Here is a 19,115-nt window from a genome sequence, read left to right as displayed (position 1 = left end):
TTAAAGGAGACCCAGCATGGCTCAGTCACGGCTGAGCTGGGATGCCCCATCTCTCTGCCCTGAAAGCCCTGAAAGAGATTTTTAGCTCAAACCCCACAACCACGAGCAGCCCTGGTACGGTCAGCCATGGAGCCTGCAACCTCTCTGCCGGGGATGGGGCGAGAGCAGCACAGGAGCTGTATAACCCAAATAGCAACACAGACCCCAAGGAGCCATTAGTTATCTCCTTAGGTAGGCTGTGCTTTGCCAGCACTTCTGATCACCTCTAACCTTCAGCTAAAACACTGCAACATCTATTTATAAGACCCGGGGACTGTAAAAACCTAAATTCAAGCCCTGGAGCAGCTCAGCCAAGTCAACCACCGAAGGCATTAACACCTCCCTTGCAGCCAGACCACACAAACCCGGGCTGGCAGCATCTCCCCGGCCCACGACATGCTGACCGCACACACCACCCGAAAGGCCACGCTGGCTGCAGGGCACAAATCGTGCCCCTGGGCTGGAGATGCAGCACCACGAACCCAGGAGCACGCTGAGGAGCCCCACACCATCCGTAAGGGACCTGCCACCCAGGGCAGGCTGCAGCAAAGCACTGCTCAGCAGATGAAAACCAGCCCGAGCAACAAGGACCCAGCTGCTGCTCCCACACAGAGGTGTCCCTCCAAAGCACAACTCCCTGCAATATTTTTTTTAGCGTGGAGGCATACTTATCGGCTTGCAGTTTATACGAGACTGCACTCCTTCAATGTCCTTTAAAGCACTTGCCTTCTGATTCGGAAGGGAGACTTGAAATAAAAATTAAAAGGCAAACAAAACCAGTGTCTCCACTTAAAAGCCCTTTAAAGGCTTGGAAATGATTAATGTGTTTAAACTATAAACTGTAGCTGTTTTAAGAGGAGATAAATACGAGATCAAGACTTCTGACTACACAAACAGTGCGAAAGCGTAAGTAAACAGCCATGACAAGTTTAGCACTCTCATGGAGACAGAGTTCTGCAGAGGACGCGTGTGTTCCGTGCCACCGCTGCAGGATTTAAAGAGGAAACATCAGGCAGAGACAAAAAAAAGAGCAACGCGCAATTAAGCTTTTCCTTAGCCGGCTGCACCATGCAGGGTCAGAGCACCCTGCTCATCCCGGGCTCTGGGGTGGCAGAGCAGCCAAAGAGGGTTTCCAGGGGAGACGGTCAATGGACAACGTGTGTGGCATCGTCAGTGCATTTATCTCAAGGCAGACAGTTCCTCCCCAGGCTCCTCAGGACAGGAAAATGTTGCAATGCCAAGATTAGTGGAACTTCTGCCCAAAGAGTCATTGCTGTTGATTGCCAGCTCTTGCAAATCCACTCAGCTCTGCTCCAGCTCTCACCAGCACTAGTTTTGCTCAACCGAGGATAAAACCAGGACCAGGGTGACAGAGGGAATCCACCTCCTGCCACCACGGCGGGGCATTTTCCACGAGCCGTGGGCTGGACCAAGCCTGGCAGGGGGCTGGAGGGCAGGAGGTAATGCAGGCAGCTGGCAGCACGTCCCCTCTTCGATGGGAGCACGATGGCAGAGCTGCAATGTGCAGATGCATTGGCACGTTTTGCAAAGCAGCTGCCAAGGCTGCTCATCACCTTCGCAATCCAATAGCAGCACCACAAGCCAGGGAAGTCCGATGGAGCACTGATGGAGGGGAGGAGATGTGGTGGGAGGGACAGGCAGAAGCCCCTGACCAGTGCCAGGAGAACAACCCCATGTCCCCAAGAACAAAACACATGCTCAATGGCACTGGTTGGTCTGTTTTGTATTAAACAGGCACCTGAGACAGAAAAATGTGTACATCTCCCACACAACCCTGGTGGGACCCCACCGCCCTCCTCCCCAGCCTGGCGAGCAAGAAATCTGCCCTCCAGCTTTGGCAGATGGCAAAATACTCTATAAGAGGAAGAAGGAAAAGAAGCAATAACAAGGCCATTTCTGCTACAGATGAATAAAGATCCTTGAACTCCCTCCAGAAAGAGGCATTGTGTCCTCCAGGGCAGCTTGCAATGCTCTGCCAGGCAGATGAACTCCGAGCCCGCTCCTGAATCATCCGAATCACCTTAGCACCAGCTCCCTTGCTGCCCACCAAATTTCGCAATTGAGAGCTGTGCCCTGGAAACTCTGGGATTTACATTCCTGCCTTGCTTAGTATCCCGGCACAGAGATGCCATTTTGTCCGCGGAGCTGCTGTGCTGAGCTGCTCACCCTCCCGGGAGCACAGAGGCAATCCTCGGTACCCTTCCCACCACCAGATTTCCCTTTAGGTCTTGAAATCAATCTTTCCCTTCAAAATCTGAAGAACTCCCCATCCTCCTTTTTCCCCCCAGGAGAAGCACTAGAGCCACTCCATTTAGCACAGCCTGCTCCCCACACCTGCCATCCAAGCCTTACCATTTGGAGGTCCCAACAAGCCCGGTTAACCGCAAGGCATATCCCGGTTCTGCATGTTGTTGTGTTTTTCTCGGTGATCCAAGACAGAGCTGCAGGTACAAAGAAAAGGCAGAAAACACAAAGACCGCCAGACCTGAGCATGGAGAAACTCCCTTATCAGCTTTATCCTAAAGAGCAGGATGCAAAACATGAAGACAGAGCCCGTACTGGAAACCCCAATATGACTTCTTCCATGCAACATATAGCGACATCCTGAAACGAGCCCAGCGGGAATGATTTTGGGAAGCAGAGAACGTGCGCACACACATGGATGCAGGGAAGGGACTGACACTGATGTCCCTTGCTGTGCAGCAAGAATAATTGCATGAGCGTGGTGGGAAGGAGGTGGCGGTTCCTTGGTGCGTGGAGGGAAAGGCAAGCAAACAAACATCAGAGAGCGCAGGAAGCAAAGTGATGCATTGGACTTTTCTGCTGAAAGATTCATGTTGAGTTCAATGGGCCATTTAGCAGGTAACTGTCACTTCAAACAACATGGATTATTCAGACAACAGGAGACAAGCCAGGGTAATGCTGCTCGTAATCCTGTGTATGTTCAAACACTTTGACGGCTAGATAAATAGACTATTTAATTAAACCAACAAGTCATCGTTTATTTTCACATCACAATAGGTTAAATGGCTTTTTATTCCCATTTTCCATATCAACAGAGCAGACTTTTTAGTAATAAAAGCTAAACTCTAATTAACAGCTGGTGTGGTTGTACTTGGCAGCATTGTGAGTAATTCAGTACAAAGCAAACACATTTACTATAAATGGCTTTTGATTGCAGAGACCAAGGTAATGGATGTTTTGTGAGCGGGTGCCAGCTACCGCCTGGTTATTGTTTCAGAGGCGTTGTGACAGGACCAAGGACGAGGTGAGAGCAGGCATCGTCCTGGCCAGGAAGATGGAAGTGAGAAAACATCTACATGATTTATAAACAGAGCCTGGGATGGGGGCAGCACCCACAGATGCTGCCGAAATGCCACTTGGGGAAAGCAGCCAGAGCCCCCACCAACTGCAGCGGGGTTTCAGGAGGAGCCCCACGGCAGGAGGGTCCCATTTAGAAATTAAAACACTAGGATGAGTGATCATCCCAACCTGCCCATGAGCACCCGGTGCTGTCTTACGCCAGCCCTGTCCCCTAGGGCTCGGCCGGTGCTTGCCCAGCAGGCAGGACCGCATCCCCCATGTCCCCAGGATGCTCCCCAGCGGCTTTCTGCCGCCGGAGGAACAGCCATGCCTGCTGCTGCTGCTACAAATCAACAGATGCCACTTAGGGCTGGGATATAAGATCTGCCCAGCTCATCATTTCCTATCATAACGTTTGGTTTTTTTTCCTTCCTTCTAAATCAGCATTGCTTTAATAAGAGGCTTGCTGCTGGTAGTGCCAGCGAGGAAGGGGCTGATGCTGTCAGCACTGGAAAATAAATGGTGTGTCAGCGGCTTCACCTGCCAGGAGTGTGATTTGCAGCGCTCCCCACACCTTCCAACCCCACCAGCCCTGAGGTTTATCTAGGCACACTGTCGGTCACGTCTACCCACTTTTAATGTTTTTCATTATTTATGCAGAAATATTGACAACAGGTTGAAGTCCCCGGCCATAAAAATTATTTAAAATCAATCTCTCATGCTTCACTTACTGATTTCCCATTTAAACGGTCTCTCCGGTGATTTAAATACCACATCCTCATCCAGGCCTCCGTATTGATCCGCTGCTCAGATGGAGCGGTCCCCGTGCCAGGCAGAGTGTGCCCCGTGATTTGTCCTCCCTAAGGTGGCAGCTTTCCTATAAGATGCAAGGCAGATTTTCTCAAATTAAAATGGAGGAAAGGTTTATTCTGAGATGTTACAGCAGGGCTTTGAACTCTGAACCGAGGTGCAGGTGTGAAGGAGAGATGGATGCTCCCCAGGGAGCCGCGTGTGCTCTGCGAAATGGGGTTTGGGTCACATCCACAGTAGCTGCTACATCATTTGGGCTGGGAATCTGGTTTGAGGGCAGATTTACTGCAGTGCTGGGGAGTCAGTGCCGGTGTTTTACCATCCCTCTTACCTGAAAGGCCTGTCTCCAGTGCTGCCAGTGCACTCAGCTAGCTCCAGTTGCCAGAAGGAAACTGGGAGCTGAGAAAACCAACAGCATTGAGTTAACGACTCTTTGACTGGAAGTAAAATTATGACGCGATGGAAAGAACCGGCCTCTGCTTCTGAAAGCAGCGTGAGAGAGGAGCAGCTGGGAGAAGGGAGGCACAGGGATGCGAAGCCCCTCCAGAACAAGGCAAAAACCCTGTGGGAAGCCACTCCCCGCGGCATGGGGAATCCAGGCGCAGCCTGGGAGCGTTTGCTCTCTGCCTCAAGCAATATTTAAGCATCGCACAAAGAGCAGGAGGGCTCAGTCTGGAGCAGGGTCTCCCCCAGGCTCTGTGCCCAGGGCTGATCCCCCTTGCACAAACACACCGCACTCATGCCGTCATCGGCAGCCCATCGCTTTCGATCGCAGCAGTGCCTGGACCCCCACTACGTGCACCGAGGGGGTTCACGCAGCGTCACACCAGGACCTCCTGCGTTACAAGAGTGCCGCTGACCTCTGCCAGGCTGCAGTACCTGGAAAGCATCCAGCGTGCAGCGACTCTGCATATTAAACAAGGACTTCGGCAAGAGCAAATCTTTTCTCTGAAAGCAAGAAAATATGCAGCGTTTTCCCTTGTTTTTAAAGGGAACATGTAATCTGATTATTTTGATTGAGGCTGGTCACAGCAACTGCACAGAGCAAAACCCGCAGTTTCTAAACCCCAAAAATGCTCACTCCTGCCATTCTGCCTACCTGAGCAAACCCAGGAGCCAGGAGCCCAGACCCTAGATGAGCCCCGCTCCTTTCCTGTGCTGAGAGTCTCCAGTATGTTTTGACCAGCTCTGGTTTTCCTAGAGGAAACCAGAAAGCTGAGAAAACTTGCAGCGGCTGAAGGGCTGCATTCAGCTGGGACGCCACTGCGTAACCCGATGGAAACCCAGACCCCATTCCCGGCGGCAGCGGTGGGAACACTTTCCAGCCCCCACTGATCGCTCCTGCTTTGCCGAGGGCCGGATGAGCAGCCAGGCAGGAGAGGAGCAATAAACCTGCCGGCTCCAGGAGCGCTGGCACGGACCCAGGAGTTACTGGGGCTCACTGGAGACCTCTCCCCTTTGCTTTGCTCTTCCCCTCCACCGTTGGTGCACTGGGGACATGTTCCGCCTGCACCCTTCCCCATGGGCATCTCCCACCTGCAGCTTGGCTCGCCATGCACAGCCACGGGGCCACCACTGGTGTCACTCCAGGCTGGCCAGGGGGACAAGCTGCTGTCCGGCCAAGACTCAGGACTTGGGCTTTAGGGCATCAGCCTTGCAGAAACCCTTCTCCGTGCGGGATGCACTGAGGGCAGCTCTGGCTCCCAAGCGCTGCCTTCCCCCAGTGCCAGCGAGACCCTCCTGGGCAGCCACCATGGCCAGACAGCCCTCGTTGGGACCAGGATCACCCAGGAGACCCATCCCCCTTGCTAACAACAGAAGAGTCACCTTTATATTAAACGGAAGCCCCACGGGATTGCAGTACAGAGAAGGAGCTGCTTTGCGTGCACACAGAGAGAGCTCTCGGCGCGGGAGCAGGTAAGTGGAAAAAGTCAAAGGCGGCAAAACAAGCAAGTTTGTGAAGCCAGCATTACTGGCCCACCTTCCGTGGAAAGCACAGAAGTTGTGGCAGCCTCAGCTTAGTCTTCCTGGTCCATTAGGATAAACCTATACGGCTTCATTAGGGTTATTTTAATTTTGCCCGCACAATAATTACGGATGTTTGAAGCCCTGGTACAGACCCATTCTGCTTGTGCCACACAGGAGGCGGTTGCAGGGAATGCCCCTCGCCCAGCTGCCTGCTCCCCGTCCTGGCAGGACACGGGGCCGAGCAGCATCGCTGCTGCAACTGGGCAGTGCCCTCGCACCGCTGCAGCCCAGGGGGAGAGAGGTTTGTCTCTGGTGTCCACCACTATCAGCAAAAGTCATTCTGGATACAGTATTTGAACCCTTCATTAACTTCTGCACATCTCCGATAGGCAAGGTGCTTTTGAGCAGAGCATCTTCCTCCCCATCCTCACGCCAGCAACAGGTTAACTCGGTAAAATAACCATGTAATTTGGGCCATGCACGTGGGCTGGCTAGCTTGGCTCTGCAAGGGACAATAACTGCTGGGCTCCAGCGGGTTTGCAAAAGGCACAGCCCTGCACATGCACCCATGCTGACCACATCTTTGGGTCGGACAGGCTGCTGCACAGGCTGCTTTCTTTCGCCACCCCCACCAAAACACAAGCTACAGGAGCACAGCACGAGTCGGGACAATGAGGCACAGATTTTTGCAAAGCCCCGCGAGCTGCAAAATCAGACAAAATGTTATTTGATCATAAAGCTCCGGTTTCCAACACTAATGTGGAAGCAGCTGGGTGCGGCGTGCACGACATGGCTAGCTGGGTCATATGGGATGGAGCTGCTCCAGGGTGAGCGGATCCGAGGAGCCTCGTTAGGGTATAATAGCAGCTTTGTGGGGAAATGGCTGGAAGGGCGTTTGGAGAGCCAGCCCCTGCAGCCGAGCTGCTTGGGCTGCACACTTGCCAGAGGTAAGCGAGCCAAGAACGCAATGGGCTGTATTAGACTTGTCATCGTGGCCGGTGCTGGGGAGCAACATGCTGTAAAGAGCCATCGCTTTTGGAAATGTTCGCTCCCGGCAGCTCTTTGGGGAAGTGCTACCAGTCCCCCCCTCTCCAGCCCCGCTCCCAGTGTTTTCCCACACGTAGGCATCTGCCTCCACCGCCCTCCCAGACCCCACGGTACCTGGCATGTGAGGCAGGGGGATGTATGGTGCCGGGTGGGGTGTACAGCATCACATCCTGGGGCGCTTTTCTGGGGATGCAGCTATGTAATGGAGGTGTGTACTCCAAATCCAGATCCGTCACCCAGAGGAGAAGGGGGTTATGCTCCCGTTAGGGTAACTCACCAGCCACAGCTATCCTATAGCCTCACCTATACAATACCTGCTGTACGTTACAGCAACAGCTTTGAAGGCCCAGGCTGCAGATGCACGGAGACCAGACAGCAGTTTTAAGCGAAGCAAGAAACCTATGGGCAGCAACATCAACCCTCAGTTTCCCCGGGGAGAGACAGGGACCTGCGAAGGAAAGCTGCTGCCCTGGGATGGGGCAGGCGTAAGCAGCCACTTGGTATTTTCCGCTTCACCCCGCAACCTTTCCCAAGCAACTGGGTCCAGTTTCTGCTGACCTTGGAGGCTGCGCAAAGGGGGAATATAATTTTGTGTCGATGGTGTGGATTCCCTTCTTCCTGTTAAACAAGCTCTTATTTCTCTTGTCACCTTTCATGTGCTCCGTTTGGTTTTGAAAACCTGCCAGGAGAGAATAAGGAGCCGCATTCAGAGCAGATTACCTAACCTCAAAAAACAAGGCGATGCTTTTAAAGCCACCTCCACTCTGCTGATGGAGAAAGGCAAACCCAACGATGAGAGTCAACCCAGGGAAAGAAAAAAAAAAAAAAACCTGCCACCTGCATTTACTTTGTGTGACCTCTAGCTCTAACTATCGCTGGCGTAGAATAAATACAGAGGGGAGAGAAAAACACTGTGTCCTAAAGCAAACAGCAAGGACAAGCTTGATGAGAGTATTTAAGCGGTTATTAGAGAGCGCTTGATTGCAAACCTTGTAGGAGCCCCACGGAGCATGTGATGTTTGTTTTACCAGCACTTAGCAGCTGTCCTGTTAAGGAAGAGAACAAAGTGTAGGTGTTATAAAGTCAATATTGTTACAAGGAGGCGTGTGACAAAGGGCCACCGAGCTGCAGTTCAATGAAATCACTCTCTCATTGGGTTTATACAGCTTAGCTGAGGTTTATATTATTTCCCCTGAACTACTTTTCCAGATGTGTATGACATAAAAAATTAAGAACATAGACCCAACATGATTATTTCCACTGATGAGATTAATGTGTGGGTTGGGGTTTGTTGTTTGGTTTTTTTTATCTTAACTAGAAGATGGATTTTTGGAATGAAACAAAAGTGTCTTTTCAAATGGTTTCACATCCCTCACAGCCCCACTTCAGGTGGGGAGCTGCTCTCCTCCTCCCATCCCATTTTTTCCCAGTCCTAAGAAATTATCCTTTAAATTGAAATTTATCCTGTTTATTGTTGCCAAGAGATGTATTGAAAAGAAAGGCCACAAGTCACACTGGCATCTTCTTGACTGGCTGGCCTCTACTTAGCAACCTTCAGAAAAAATTAAAAAAAAAAAAATAATACTTTTTTTGCACCTGGATCATTAAAGCATTAAAGCTTTTAATTGCCCATATATCCATCCCTGGGGCAGACACCTCCGAGCTGCTAGTCCATGGGGAGTTCTATTTTAACACTTGCTTTTTGATTGCAGAAGTTTTGGTGGCCTTTGCCAGGAATGGTGAATTGCAGTAAAAAGAAAGTCATATTCACAGAAACACCCATGCCAATAAAATAGGTATTTTCCATTATGAAAATAATTCCTTATAAAATTATGAACCAAATCACATGGAAGAAATCTGCCCCCCTCCTCCCCCCCCAGCTCAGATGTGTTGTCATCCCCCCCACCGCAGGGCTGCTGCTCCTAAACCCCCCAGCCCTGCAGAGGCTGCGGATTCCCTGTGTGTAACCTGGAACCATTGCACAACACCCCGAAATAAAAAAGCACAGCTCGTATTTCCTGCTTCCTTCACGGGAACCGCTGGGGCAGAGCCCTTCGAGTTTTATGTGTTTAAATTCTGTTCTGACGCCGCAGTCTCAGATTTGTGCTTTCAGGAGGGAGGATTAACTTTATCCTTATTGCAGCTATTAACCTCTGCCTGCAAGGACACTAGAGGTAAATGAGTAACTTCATTTCTTGGGTAACGAGAAAATATACAATACTGTCACCAAAGCACACAGAGAAGTGATTTTCTTTCCATGTGTGAGAGTAAACACTTTTTTTTTTTTAAAACACACTAGATTATTTTTTTTAAAGGAACTTCCCAGTTTGCAAATTTTCACATTTTTATTAGGCATATGCATCCATCAGGGGCTTGGCCTCCACTCCAGATCCAGAGCCACATTTTCTAATCCATAACTTATTTTTTCTCTTTATAAAACCAGAGGTGTCAAACCCAGACCTTGAGGGGAAGGTGGAAATCCAGGCTTGAATCCTAATACCGCAGCCTGACCTCTTTGCCTGTATTTCACACCTCTGGAAATACCATCAGCTAAACCCTGCTTTTCCACTTAAGCACCATTGAAAAATGAAACTATCTGTAAGCTTCGCCTAGAATAACACAAAGGCTTTTGCGATACCTGCCCTGTCTGGGGGCGGGTGGAGGCATCCCACCCCAAAATCCTTTGGCCGTGCTACCTGGGGTAGTGAGGTCTCCAGACCATGGGGCTGCAGGGAGCCCCTGTGAATAGCAGCAGGCAAGAAACCACAGCCCAAGAAATGGATCATTTTTTCTTGTCTGGGTTTTGCTGCATTTTCCTACCGAGTCGGTCTCCCCCCGACTCTGCAAATAGCAGCTCTGCCTTGTTTATAAAGGCAATGTTGACATTTTGTTATAAATGGTAATGTCAATTTGATAAAGTTAATTACTTATTATTTGGAATCTAATTTGCATTGAAGGTTGAATTCATTAAAAAGCAGAACTCGTGTTTAAACAAGAGGTGTCAGAAGCAGCTGAGGGGATGTGGGAGCGGGCTGCCCAGCGCCGGCAATGGGCAGCTCCCCGCGTGTGCTGGTTCGGTGGGGTGTGCTCCAGCCCCGCTGTCAGAGGGTTTATTAACACAACAGATGAAAGTATTAACGTACTAGAGCTAAGAATTCCCAATGCAATAATGCATTCGGATAGTCCAAGCTCAAGTAAATATTTACTTTGTCTTATTTTTCAACTGAATTTCTTAAAGCAGCTGAGAAATTGCACTTTCCAACTCTGCTCTGGTTTCAAGTCCACAGCAAGACACCCTTCCTGCTCATGCTCATTTTAATATCAGTATTATTTTTAAAATACTTTTATTATTGCAACTTTTTTTTTTTGCGTTGGTTCATTCCAACGCCACTTCTTCTAAACCTCAGAAACCCAAACCGTTGCAGAATGCCCACCCTGCCAACGGCACTCCTTGATTTTCAGCCACCTACCATCCCTCCATCCAATAGCCCTGAAAATATTCAAACCAATTGATTTTAGTACATCACACACAGAAAGCAAGCCCCAGACCTGCTAGCCCCTAACCCAGAGCCAAAGCCACGTGCACTCACCTTCCTTTCTCTAGCTAAAGACAAAACCCCCATTTCTTCGTGAACAAATTTTCTTCCTGAACCCTCTGTACTACTCAGATACCGTTACCAAAGTCTGCAGTGCATCCACCAAAATGCGGCTTAACACCCATCTGTCCTTACGTGGTTGGCTGAGAATAATTTGGGGGATTCCAGCTAGAAGGTACAACAAAACCAGAGCAGCAAAGCCCCAAACCCACCACCAAACAGCAAGGCACCTCTCCAAAACTCAGCGGGCATCTTGGCAGGACCCGACCAAGCTGCCCGTCCCTTCCTCCCCCGCCAGACCCAAGGGCGAGCTGATCCCCCCGGGCTCAGAGCAGGGCAGGAGGGAGGTATGGAAGCGCTGGTGCCCCAGCACACGACAGCCCTCCCCAGCGCCCAGGGGCCACCGTGAGGGGCTGCAGCCGCAGTCCTGAGCAGCGGGCAGGGTGAGAGCTGGGGGAGGCTCATTTCACCCTGAAAGCATCGAAGTGTAAGTGGTACATAGATGGGGCATTGACCTTTGCAGTGCTGACAGTCCTCCAGCCGCAGCTCCGTGTGCCGCTTTTGCTGCTCACAACCTTTCAGCTGCGCACCCGAGGCCGGCGGTGCAGACCCCACAGTGTCCTAAGTGCTCTTATCCTCATCGCCTTGCACCGGCAGGCTCCGAGTCACTGCTACACTGGATTTATTGTCAAAGTGATTGCCACTGACATTTCAACCATCCTATTTTCCCTTTATCTCCTCACCCTTTTGCATTGTAGCTTTTAGTGTGTAACTCCACGCCAAGATCCTCTCACCTTGTAGCATTTAGTCTGTAGCTTGCTAGAACAAGCACAACCTCGCGGGTAAGAAGCGGGTAAGTCATTTTAATGTGTTAAATACTGCCCAACACTATACACGTACAAGGCTTAACAACCGATTAGTGCAAAACAACCACGCTTAATTAGGCACATTCCAATCAGTGCTGGTAGCATGTTAAACAAGCCACCGAAAGGGAGCCTGAGCTGGTCTTGAGGAAGGGTGCAGCTGTCCCAGGGAGAAGGTATGAGACGTTTCACAGCATCACCCCCACCGCTGGATCCTGGCCGGGGACCCAGAAGAGGAGGATGCTTCTCCAGGGACACCCCTGCTTCTCCAGCTGCCCACTAAGGAGGTTTTTCCTTTTCTTTCTCTTTGTTCCACACCCCACCCCAAGGAACATCAGACTCGATGGGTGCTGTCAGCAAAGGGTGCTGCGATTCACGTTTTGTGCCTCAAGTCAAATTGAGGCAAAATCCAGCTAGCTCTGTACGTGGAGCCACTTCCCTTCACTCCTGTGTTTGTCCTTGTGCTCACTGTCATGGTTTTTAACCCGAGGGAGGAAAACACGAGAAGAACATCCTCTGCGTGCTGCTGAGGCTGTCAGACCTGCTGGGCAGCGTGCTCCGTTCCAAACCCCAAGATGATGCACCTCGCTCCGGACACCTTTGGCTGTCACACCTCTCTACAAGCACAGGCTTGTCTCTTCTTGCACCAGCCAGGTGGGAACATGCAACACCAGTGTTTAACCTACAATAACTGTGTATTTCCAGCAGCACCAAATAGATCTCTCCTGCGTTTGTGCCTTGGGGAACTCATGTGTCTAGAGGAGTGCCAGTAAATGATGACGCACAGCATGGGAGGTCTTCCTCTGTTTTTCCCTGTGTGCCATCAGAAGGCAGGGTGCCATGCGGCCACCCTTCTCCAGAGCATCTCCAACGCCCTCATTAACTGCTCCCAATATTTTTCTAGCTGTCCTTCAAAGGCTGCATTCCCCGAGTACGGGGGTCGTGGAGGCGTTTCAGGGCAGGCAGAGGGGAGGGTGGTGGGAGCAGAGCTGGCGACAACACGACCGAGCACCATCTGCCACCCTGTGCTGCTTGCGCGTGGACCGGCGACCATACAGGACCCACGGCACCAACGTGGTGGGGATGCAGCCCCACCGGTGCTGGGGCAAAACCCCATAGCTGCTCCATGGGCTCGGGGAGGGGGGAGCACAGCGAGGGGCTGCCACGGGACCCCCAGCCCCCCTGCGCTCCCTTTGCCAGGCAGAGGCTGTACAAACTGCTGCCAGGACTTGGAGCAGCGCAAGGGAAAGGCTAATCCAAGCCCAAGAAGCTAACAAATGGTTTCAAAACATTTCCAAGTACAGCAGAAGAGCTAGTTCACTTCGAAACACAGTAGGAGACAAGATTTACTAGGCAAAGCTGATGCTACTTACTGTACACGTTCACTGTAAAGGTTAAAGCGCTGTGAGCCAATATGGGTTTAGGGGCTTCGCCGTGACCCGCTGCTCCACATGCTCATTTAATTTAATTTCTCTGGCTTTTGTCTGCAGAACACCTTCTACCCCTTTCAACAGTAAAGAGCCAAAGGCCCAAAGCTAATATATATGCCTTAGATCTCCTTGATGATGCAATCTAGTAACAAATCACTACTTAAATAATCCAGCCATTTAATCATCCAGAAATGTGTAGAAATAAGAGGATTAGCATTCTATCCTAGGGAATTGTATTTTACAGGCTCTAGGTTTTTTCCTAATAAAACAACAAGAGCAGCTCGTGGTATTTTAAAAATAAATCCAAGTATCCAAAGCTCCAGAATAACCAAGCTGGTAGGGCAGGAGGAGGCTTTTCCACTACCATCTAAAACTCCTTGCTCACTAATTAAAGAGTTTTCATCTGAACCACAGGTTAAAAGATAGGTTTAACTCTTGCACATCCAGTCTCAGGAGCCTAACATGAATTCTTTGCAGGGGCAAACTGGGAATCAGTCTGCTGCCTTTCCCTGGGAGCTAACTCAAGGTGATCCAACTGTGCCAGTGCTATCCCTGCCCCTGGAAAGTGGCTCCAGCCTGGGCAAAGGACAAACTTCTTTCCTACAGAAAACAACTGTTGTTCCCCATCACCACCCAAACACCCTTTTACTCATCTTTTTATAGGTGTGCTTCGTCCACAAAGCTGACTATCATCAGAGACAATATAATTTTAGCATGTGGGTGGATTATTTTTAACAGCATCTGAACTCAACATAAATCAAGGCAGACATTGGAGACAAATGCTATTTCTGGGAAGCAGGGAGCAGCATGTTGGAAAAGACCATTACTTATATGTCATGCAGACTACTGGAGCAGGTCCTGTCCGAAGGAGGATGGCCACCAGTGCTGCCAGGGGACGTCTGCACATAAGCATCTACCCTGTTTATAGGGATAAAGCCCCATCCTTCGGACAGGGGTGCTGCTGAGTTGTCACAGACGCCAGCCCTTTTTCACATCAGCTGCCCGCCCCAGTAAGATCAATGTTTTTGCCTGAAGTAGTAAGCTTCAAGGTGATTTTCATCATCCACAAGCCCTCAGACGCTGCTCCCAGCATTGTCCCCACACAATGCCACTCCGCTCTGCCAACACAGGCTTTGCCACATGCCAGCGGTTCATCTGCTGCCATGATTTCGTGAGGGTTGCTCGTGCCTGCCAGGATTATTGCTTATAATTATTCACGCTGTGCCATGAACAGCAAGCCTCTCAGAAGAAAAGCAACTCCAATTTTTATTCCTTTGGGCAATCGAAAGCTTATTCCTGCAAATTCTTAAGAGTCAGCTTTCAGCCTTCACACCCAGCCCCTAATTACCACTCAGACCATCACCGTGGACATAGCTGGGGGGAGATGAAGGCCACCCCACCGTGGACCACCCCAGGCCAGCAAGCACTGCCCACACCACAGAGCCACAATACAGGCCACACACACTCTGCAATAATCAGGGTTGGACATGAGAAAGGGAGACCACAAAAGGGAGTGGAAAGTAGAAAACAGTTCACTGTGAGAAAGGATATTAAAAGCAAAAATAATCACTAAAAAGTGAGTTTATCCCAAGCATCCAGCAGTGGCCATTCTCTGATCCCCGCCTGCATTTTGGCAGCTGCATTGTTCAGAGCCAGATGAATTCCTGCATCCCTGTTAGGCACTGAGCAATGTCTGATGGAGAAGGGGCAGCAGCAGAACCCGAGGTTTGTACGCCTCAGGTCGGTGCCTGCCCCTGCAGCCCATTCTGCCTCCCCATCACACAGCGAGGACAAGGCAGCAGCACCAAGCGCCCAACTCTGCCTGCTGCCAGCACGGCTCACGTGCCTTCAGGCAGCATCACTTGACAGGCACAGCCAAAGCATAGATGTTCCGCGATGACTTCGAAGCAAAAGTTGACTTCCACTTCAGACAGCCTCCCTAGATAGTCAGGTTTTTTGGCCATGCCTTTGATCCCTCTCTGCAAATAGCTTCCACCAGGCAACAGAGGAGGACCAGGAGACTGACAGTCCCCGATCGAGAGGCCAGGCTGAGAACAGCTGTAGCCGTTCGGGTCAGGGTCGGAGCATGTCAGCATGCAAGTGTGAAGCACGCACAGGAGCTGCCAGGTCCAAAAGCAAACAGGCTCCTCCGTATCAGCTTTTTCCTCCCCTGCTCTCTGGCAGCCTGCCTAGCACACAGGCTGGGTTCAGCCAGAACGCTTTTCACAGCGGCAGAGTGCAGGCACCTTTTTTTTTTTTTTTTGCAAAGCACTTGGCAAGAAGAGCAGGCAGGCTAGCGAGGTAGGCAGTAAAACCCCGTTAACTTCACTGGGAAGAGTTCAGCTAATCCTACAGGCTTCTGGTACTTACATCCTTAACAGTGATTCACTGCTGCGGACACAGAGGGGCAGAACACGACCTGGAAAGAAGATTGGTGTCCTGAACTTTCATACCCTACCTTGACCCGTTTTCGACGGCAGACTTTGGAACAGTCCCAGTCCAAGAACAGCTCTAATCCAGCTCACTGTGTCTACAATTTCAAGGTTGAGCCTGCATGTTATTCTTCTGCTTTTCATTACTCAGCAGAGGCTGCAGCCAATTAATGCCAAGAACATCCAAGCAACACAGGCAACAGAGTCCAGAGCCTTCACCTTTTGCCAGCGGGAAACTCTGACGATTCAGAACTGGCAGGAAGATCAGGCAGCATTAGCTGCAGACTTCAGCCCGTTGTGGTAGGAATTTGTTACCTCAAAAGGTAAACATAAATTCAGTTCAGTATTCCTGACAAATGCTGGCTTGCTAAGGAGCTAAAGGACAAGCAAACTGACTGAAATTCTTCTCTGACACCAGGCTTGCTCACAGAGCAGGGCATCCACTGCTCATCAGCTCTCTTCCAGAGAGAAGCAGCTGACTGGAAGTGCTGAAATTTTGCAGGCTTCCAGCTGCATGAACCAGAAATCACAGAAACGAGCCTCAGAACAAAGGCACTGAATAGCTTTTCACCAGCGGGCTACAAGCCTTTGCAAAATAGCATGATGCATCACGCTGGAGCATGGTATGCTCCTGTTGGCCGACAGAAGGACTGGCAGAAACAAGAAGGACCTGCCATGAACCCTGTTTAAATGAAGAAAAGCACTAATCACACAGATTATCATGCCTTTACATCACACTGGTTACTTTGTTTCCATGTATAACTGAGTTCTCCTCAGCAACAGGTTCAAGCATCCCAACAGGGAGACAAGTGGGCAGCTGCTTCTACCAAGCACAGAGCAAACAGATCCCGAGCAAACATTCCTGTTGCTGACAGCAAGACCCCAAGATGCCCTTGGGGTTAGAGCCCCTGCTCTATAAATCGCTCCAGCCCAATAAATTGCTCTATTATTGGGCAATAACAAATTCAGGGCTAAACCCACCCACACCCCCCCCCCCCCGCCCCACCAAAAGCTTGCCCGCTAGAAACGAACTTGGAGTTACTCCGTAGGGCTACTTCCTTGACCGCTCTTGGAAAATGTTAGCAGCAATCAGTGCAAAGCTCAAGGGGAAAATAAAGGAAGGTATACATGTACTGCAAAAAAAAAAAAAAAAAAAAGCTGAATTTCCAAAGATGAAAATTTTTCCCAAAAGCCCACTTGCTTCAGAAAGGTTTTTCCATCCTCACTGACAGCAGACTGGTGGGAGCCGGCTCTGGCCAACATCAAGCAGTCAGCCTCGTTCAGCTATTTCACAGAGGAGCATTGGTACAGGCAACCCTCCTACTGCGTGCTGCTGTTTGTTTTAACGCTTCCCACTGAATGTCAACGGAGCCTAAAGAACGACAAGTACACAAAGATACCCACAATAAATGCCAGCCCTTGTTAGCTGAGTAAATTGTGTGCTTAGCTGAGTCTTAGAGGAATCTTTGCAGAGTAAACACTGCCAGTACTATGTGCGAGGGTAAATATGCGAAGAATACGCAAAGACATGAAGCACGACTTCAGAGGAATGCAATTGAGTGGCACGGAATGCAACTCTGCTAATGGAAAAGCATTGCTAGACCTGTGCTAGTAAACTGAGCCTGATGGGCACGCTGAGCTCCTCCCGCCATTGCTGCCGCAAGAGTCCCCGCGTCTTCTCTTCCCCCAAGTTAACAGTCTTCACGAGATGAGCCCGAGTCCTCATCCAAGTTCTGTTTCTTTCCAAACATGAACCCAGGGCAGCTTGCAAAGCTCGTTCTCACTCATTAGGTTTTAATCTTTAAAGTTATCTATGGCACCCATCACAGGAGGTAATAATAGCATTTGAGTAATTAAAGACGTAACTAAGATAGGAGGGAGGTGCAGTATGGTTGTGTTGGCTGCACAGGGGTGATGACTAGTCAAGACTTCAAGCCAGAAAGAGCAGCCCAGCCTTCACCCTACCCTTAAATTCTGCTTGGAGGCATGAGGCAGCACAGTTAGCTCAGCGATAGACCTCAAAGGCAGTTGAAGCACATGAAGAACAAGTCACAGACTCGAGACAAGTTGTTACCATGCTGCCACCTTCCTCACAGCACTGGCAAGGACAGATATCTTCCTCACCAAGGTCTTATATTTGCGCTTTTGATTAACCTTTATAATAGGACAAGGTGGCCGCAGTGACCGTTTTGTTTGTACTTAACAGCTTTCTTGTTCAAAACACGAAATTTCTGAGCAAAGCTCTTGCAAAACATTGTGCATCAAAATACAGATCTTGGCAATGACTGAGAAACAAACACTTTGGCCTTGTGTCCTTTGCCACCACTGATACAAAAACCAGCATTTTGAGAGCTAATTCAGAATGCCTTTCCCATTGCTTTTGAAGCAACCCAAATGAAGCCATTCTCTGTAGCTGACTATATTTCCTTTACAAAGTTCTGAGTATCAGTTTCTCATCTCCCTCCCAGGTTTCCCCAGTAACACTTTCAATATGACTTACACTGATGACAGGATGATTGAATCCAAATCAAAGAGATAATGCATTTGACAGCTTGCTCATCATTAACAGGAGATTAATTATTTTAGTCTATGCGAAGGAGTTAATTTAAATGCCAGAAGTAGGAGCATAGGCCTTGTTTAAGTTTCTTTCATCGTTATTTCTGTTGGCTGCCCCTCCTATCCCTATCCTTCCACAGGGTAGCAGCAAAAGGCAGGAAGATGAGTGGCAGCAGGGAATCTGCCCAGGTTAGGGATATCCCGACACCGCAAGGTGGAAGAAAAGGAATTCCCTGCCCCATGCCCAGGGCAAAGCCTACCTCCCTGCAGGGCAGAGGAAGAGGGATCCAGCCCCAGCCCCTGATGGTTATTCCACACCATCTAGTGGCATTAGCTCACCATGCAGCTCGGCTTCCCACCGCTCCATCGCCAGGCAGCGCGGGATTTGCCTGTTGAGCTCAAGTTCACAGAAGCCTCTTAAACAAACCCACACGTTTCTTCAGGCTGGTTTGTCCCCTCATAGGTTTTCCTTCCGTTCTTAGGCACTACATTTAACTAATTAGTCAGGCAGTAAATAAAAGCAAAACTGTACTTCAGTCAGCATCCTGAACACACATTGGACAAATGCATGCCTGCCACACAAAGCTTGTAGCTTTTTCAAGTAGGACTTCTTGTTTCCCAGACCAAGGCGGAAAGCCTCTGAAACCATTAAGCAGCGCTGCCTGCTCAAGACAATAGAATAATGATGCTCCGTCTTGTGTGTTCTCAGAGTGATTATGATCAAGCCTGCTTTTAGCTAGGGGATTGCTAAGACTACCACAGCAGGCAGTGTTAGCACTAGCCATTCCTGCTGCTGTACAGCTTTCTGCTCCAGCTGCAGGCCTAGGAGACCTGTGGAAAAGATGACGTTTCTTTAGAACATAAGCCTTTTCATGGACTACCTGAAAATAAATTTGTTTATAGCAGCTATGAACAGGCACTCAGATTGGTCATTTTCTTCCTTAAAAAAAAATTTTTTAAAAAAAATCCCCTAGGCTTTATAAAAATGCTTTTTAAACTACTTAGTAACAAAAGCATTTTCTTATGCTGGAAAAAGCTCAAAGCTTCAAT

This window comes from Buteo buteo, chromosome 13 (genome assembly GCF_964188355.1).
Source record: "Buteo buteo chromosome 13, bButBut1.hap1.1, whole genome shotgun sequence".
Lineage (NCBI taxonomy): Eukaryota > Metazoa > Chordata > Aves > Accipitriformes > Accipitridae > Buteo > Buteo buteo.
The sequence above is the reverse complement of the archived record's forward strand: the minus strand, read 5'-3'. Positions refer to the sequence as shown.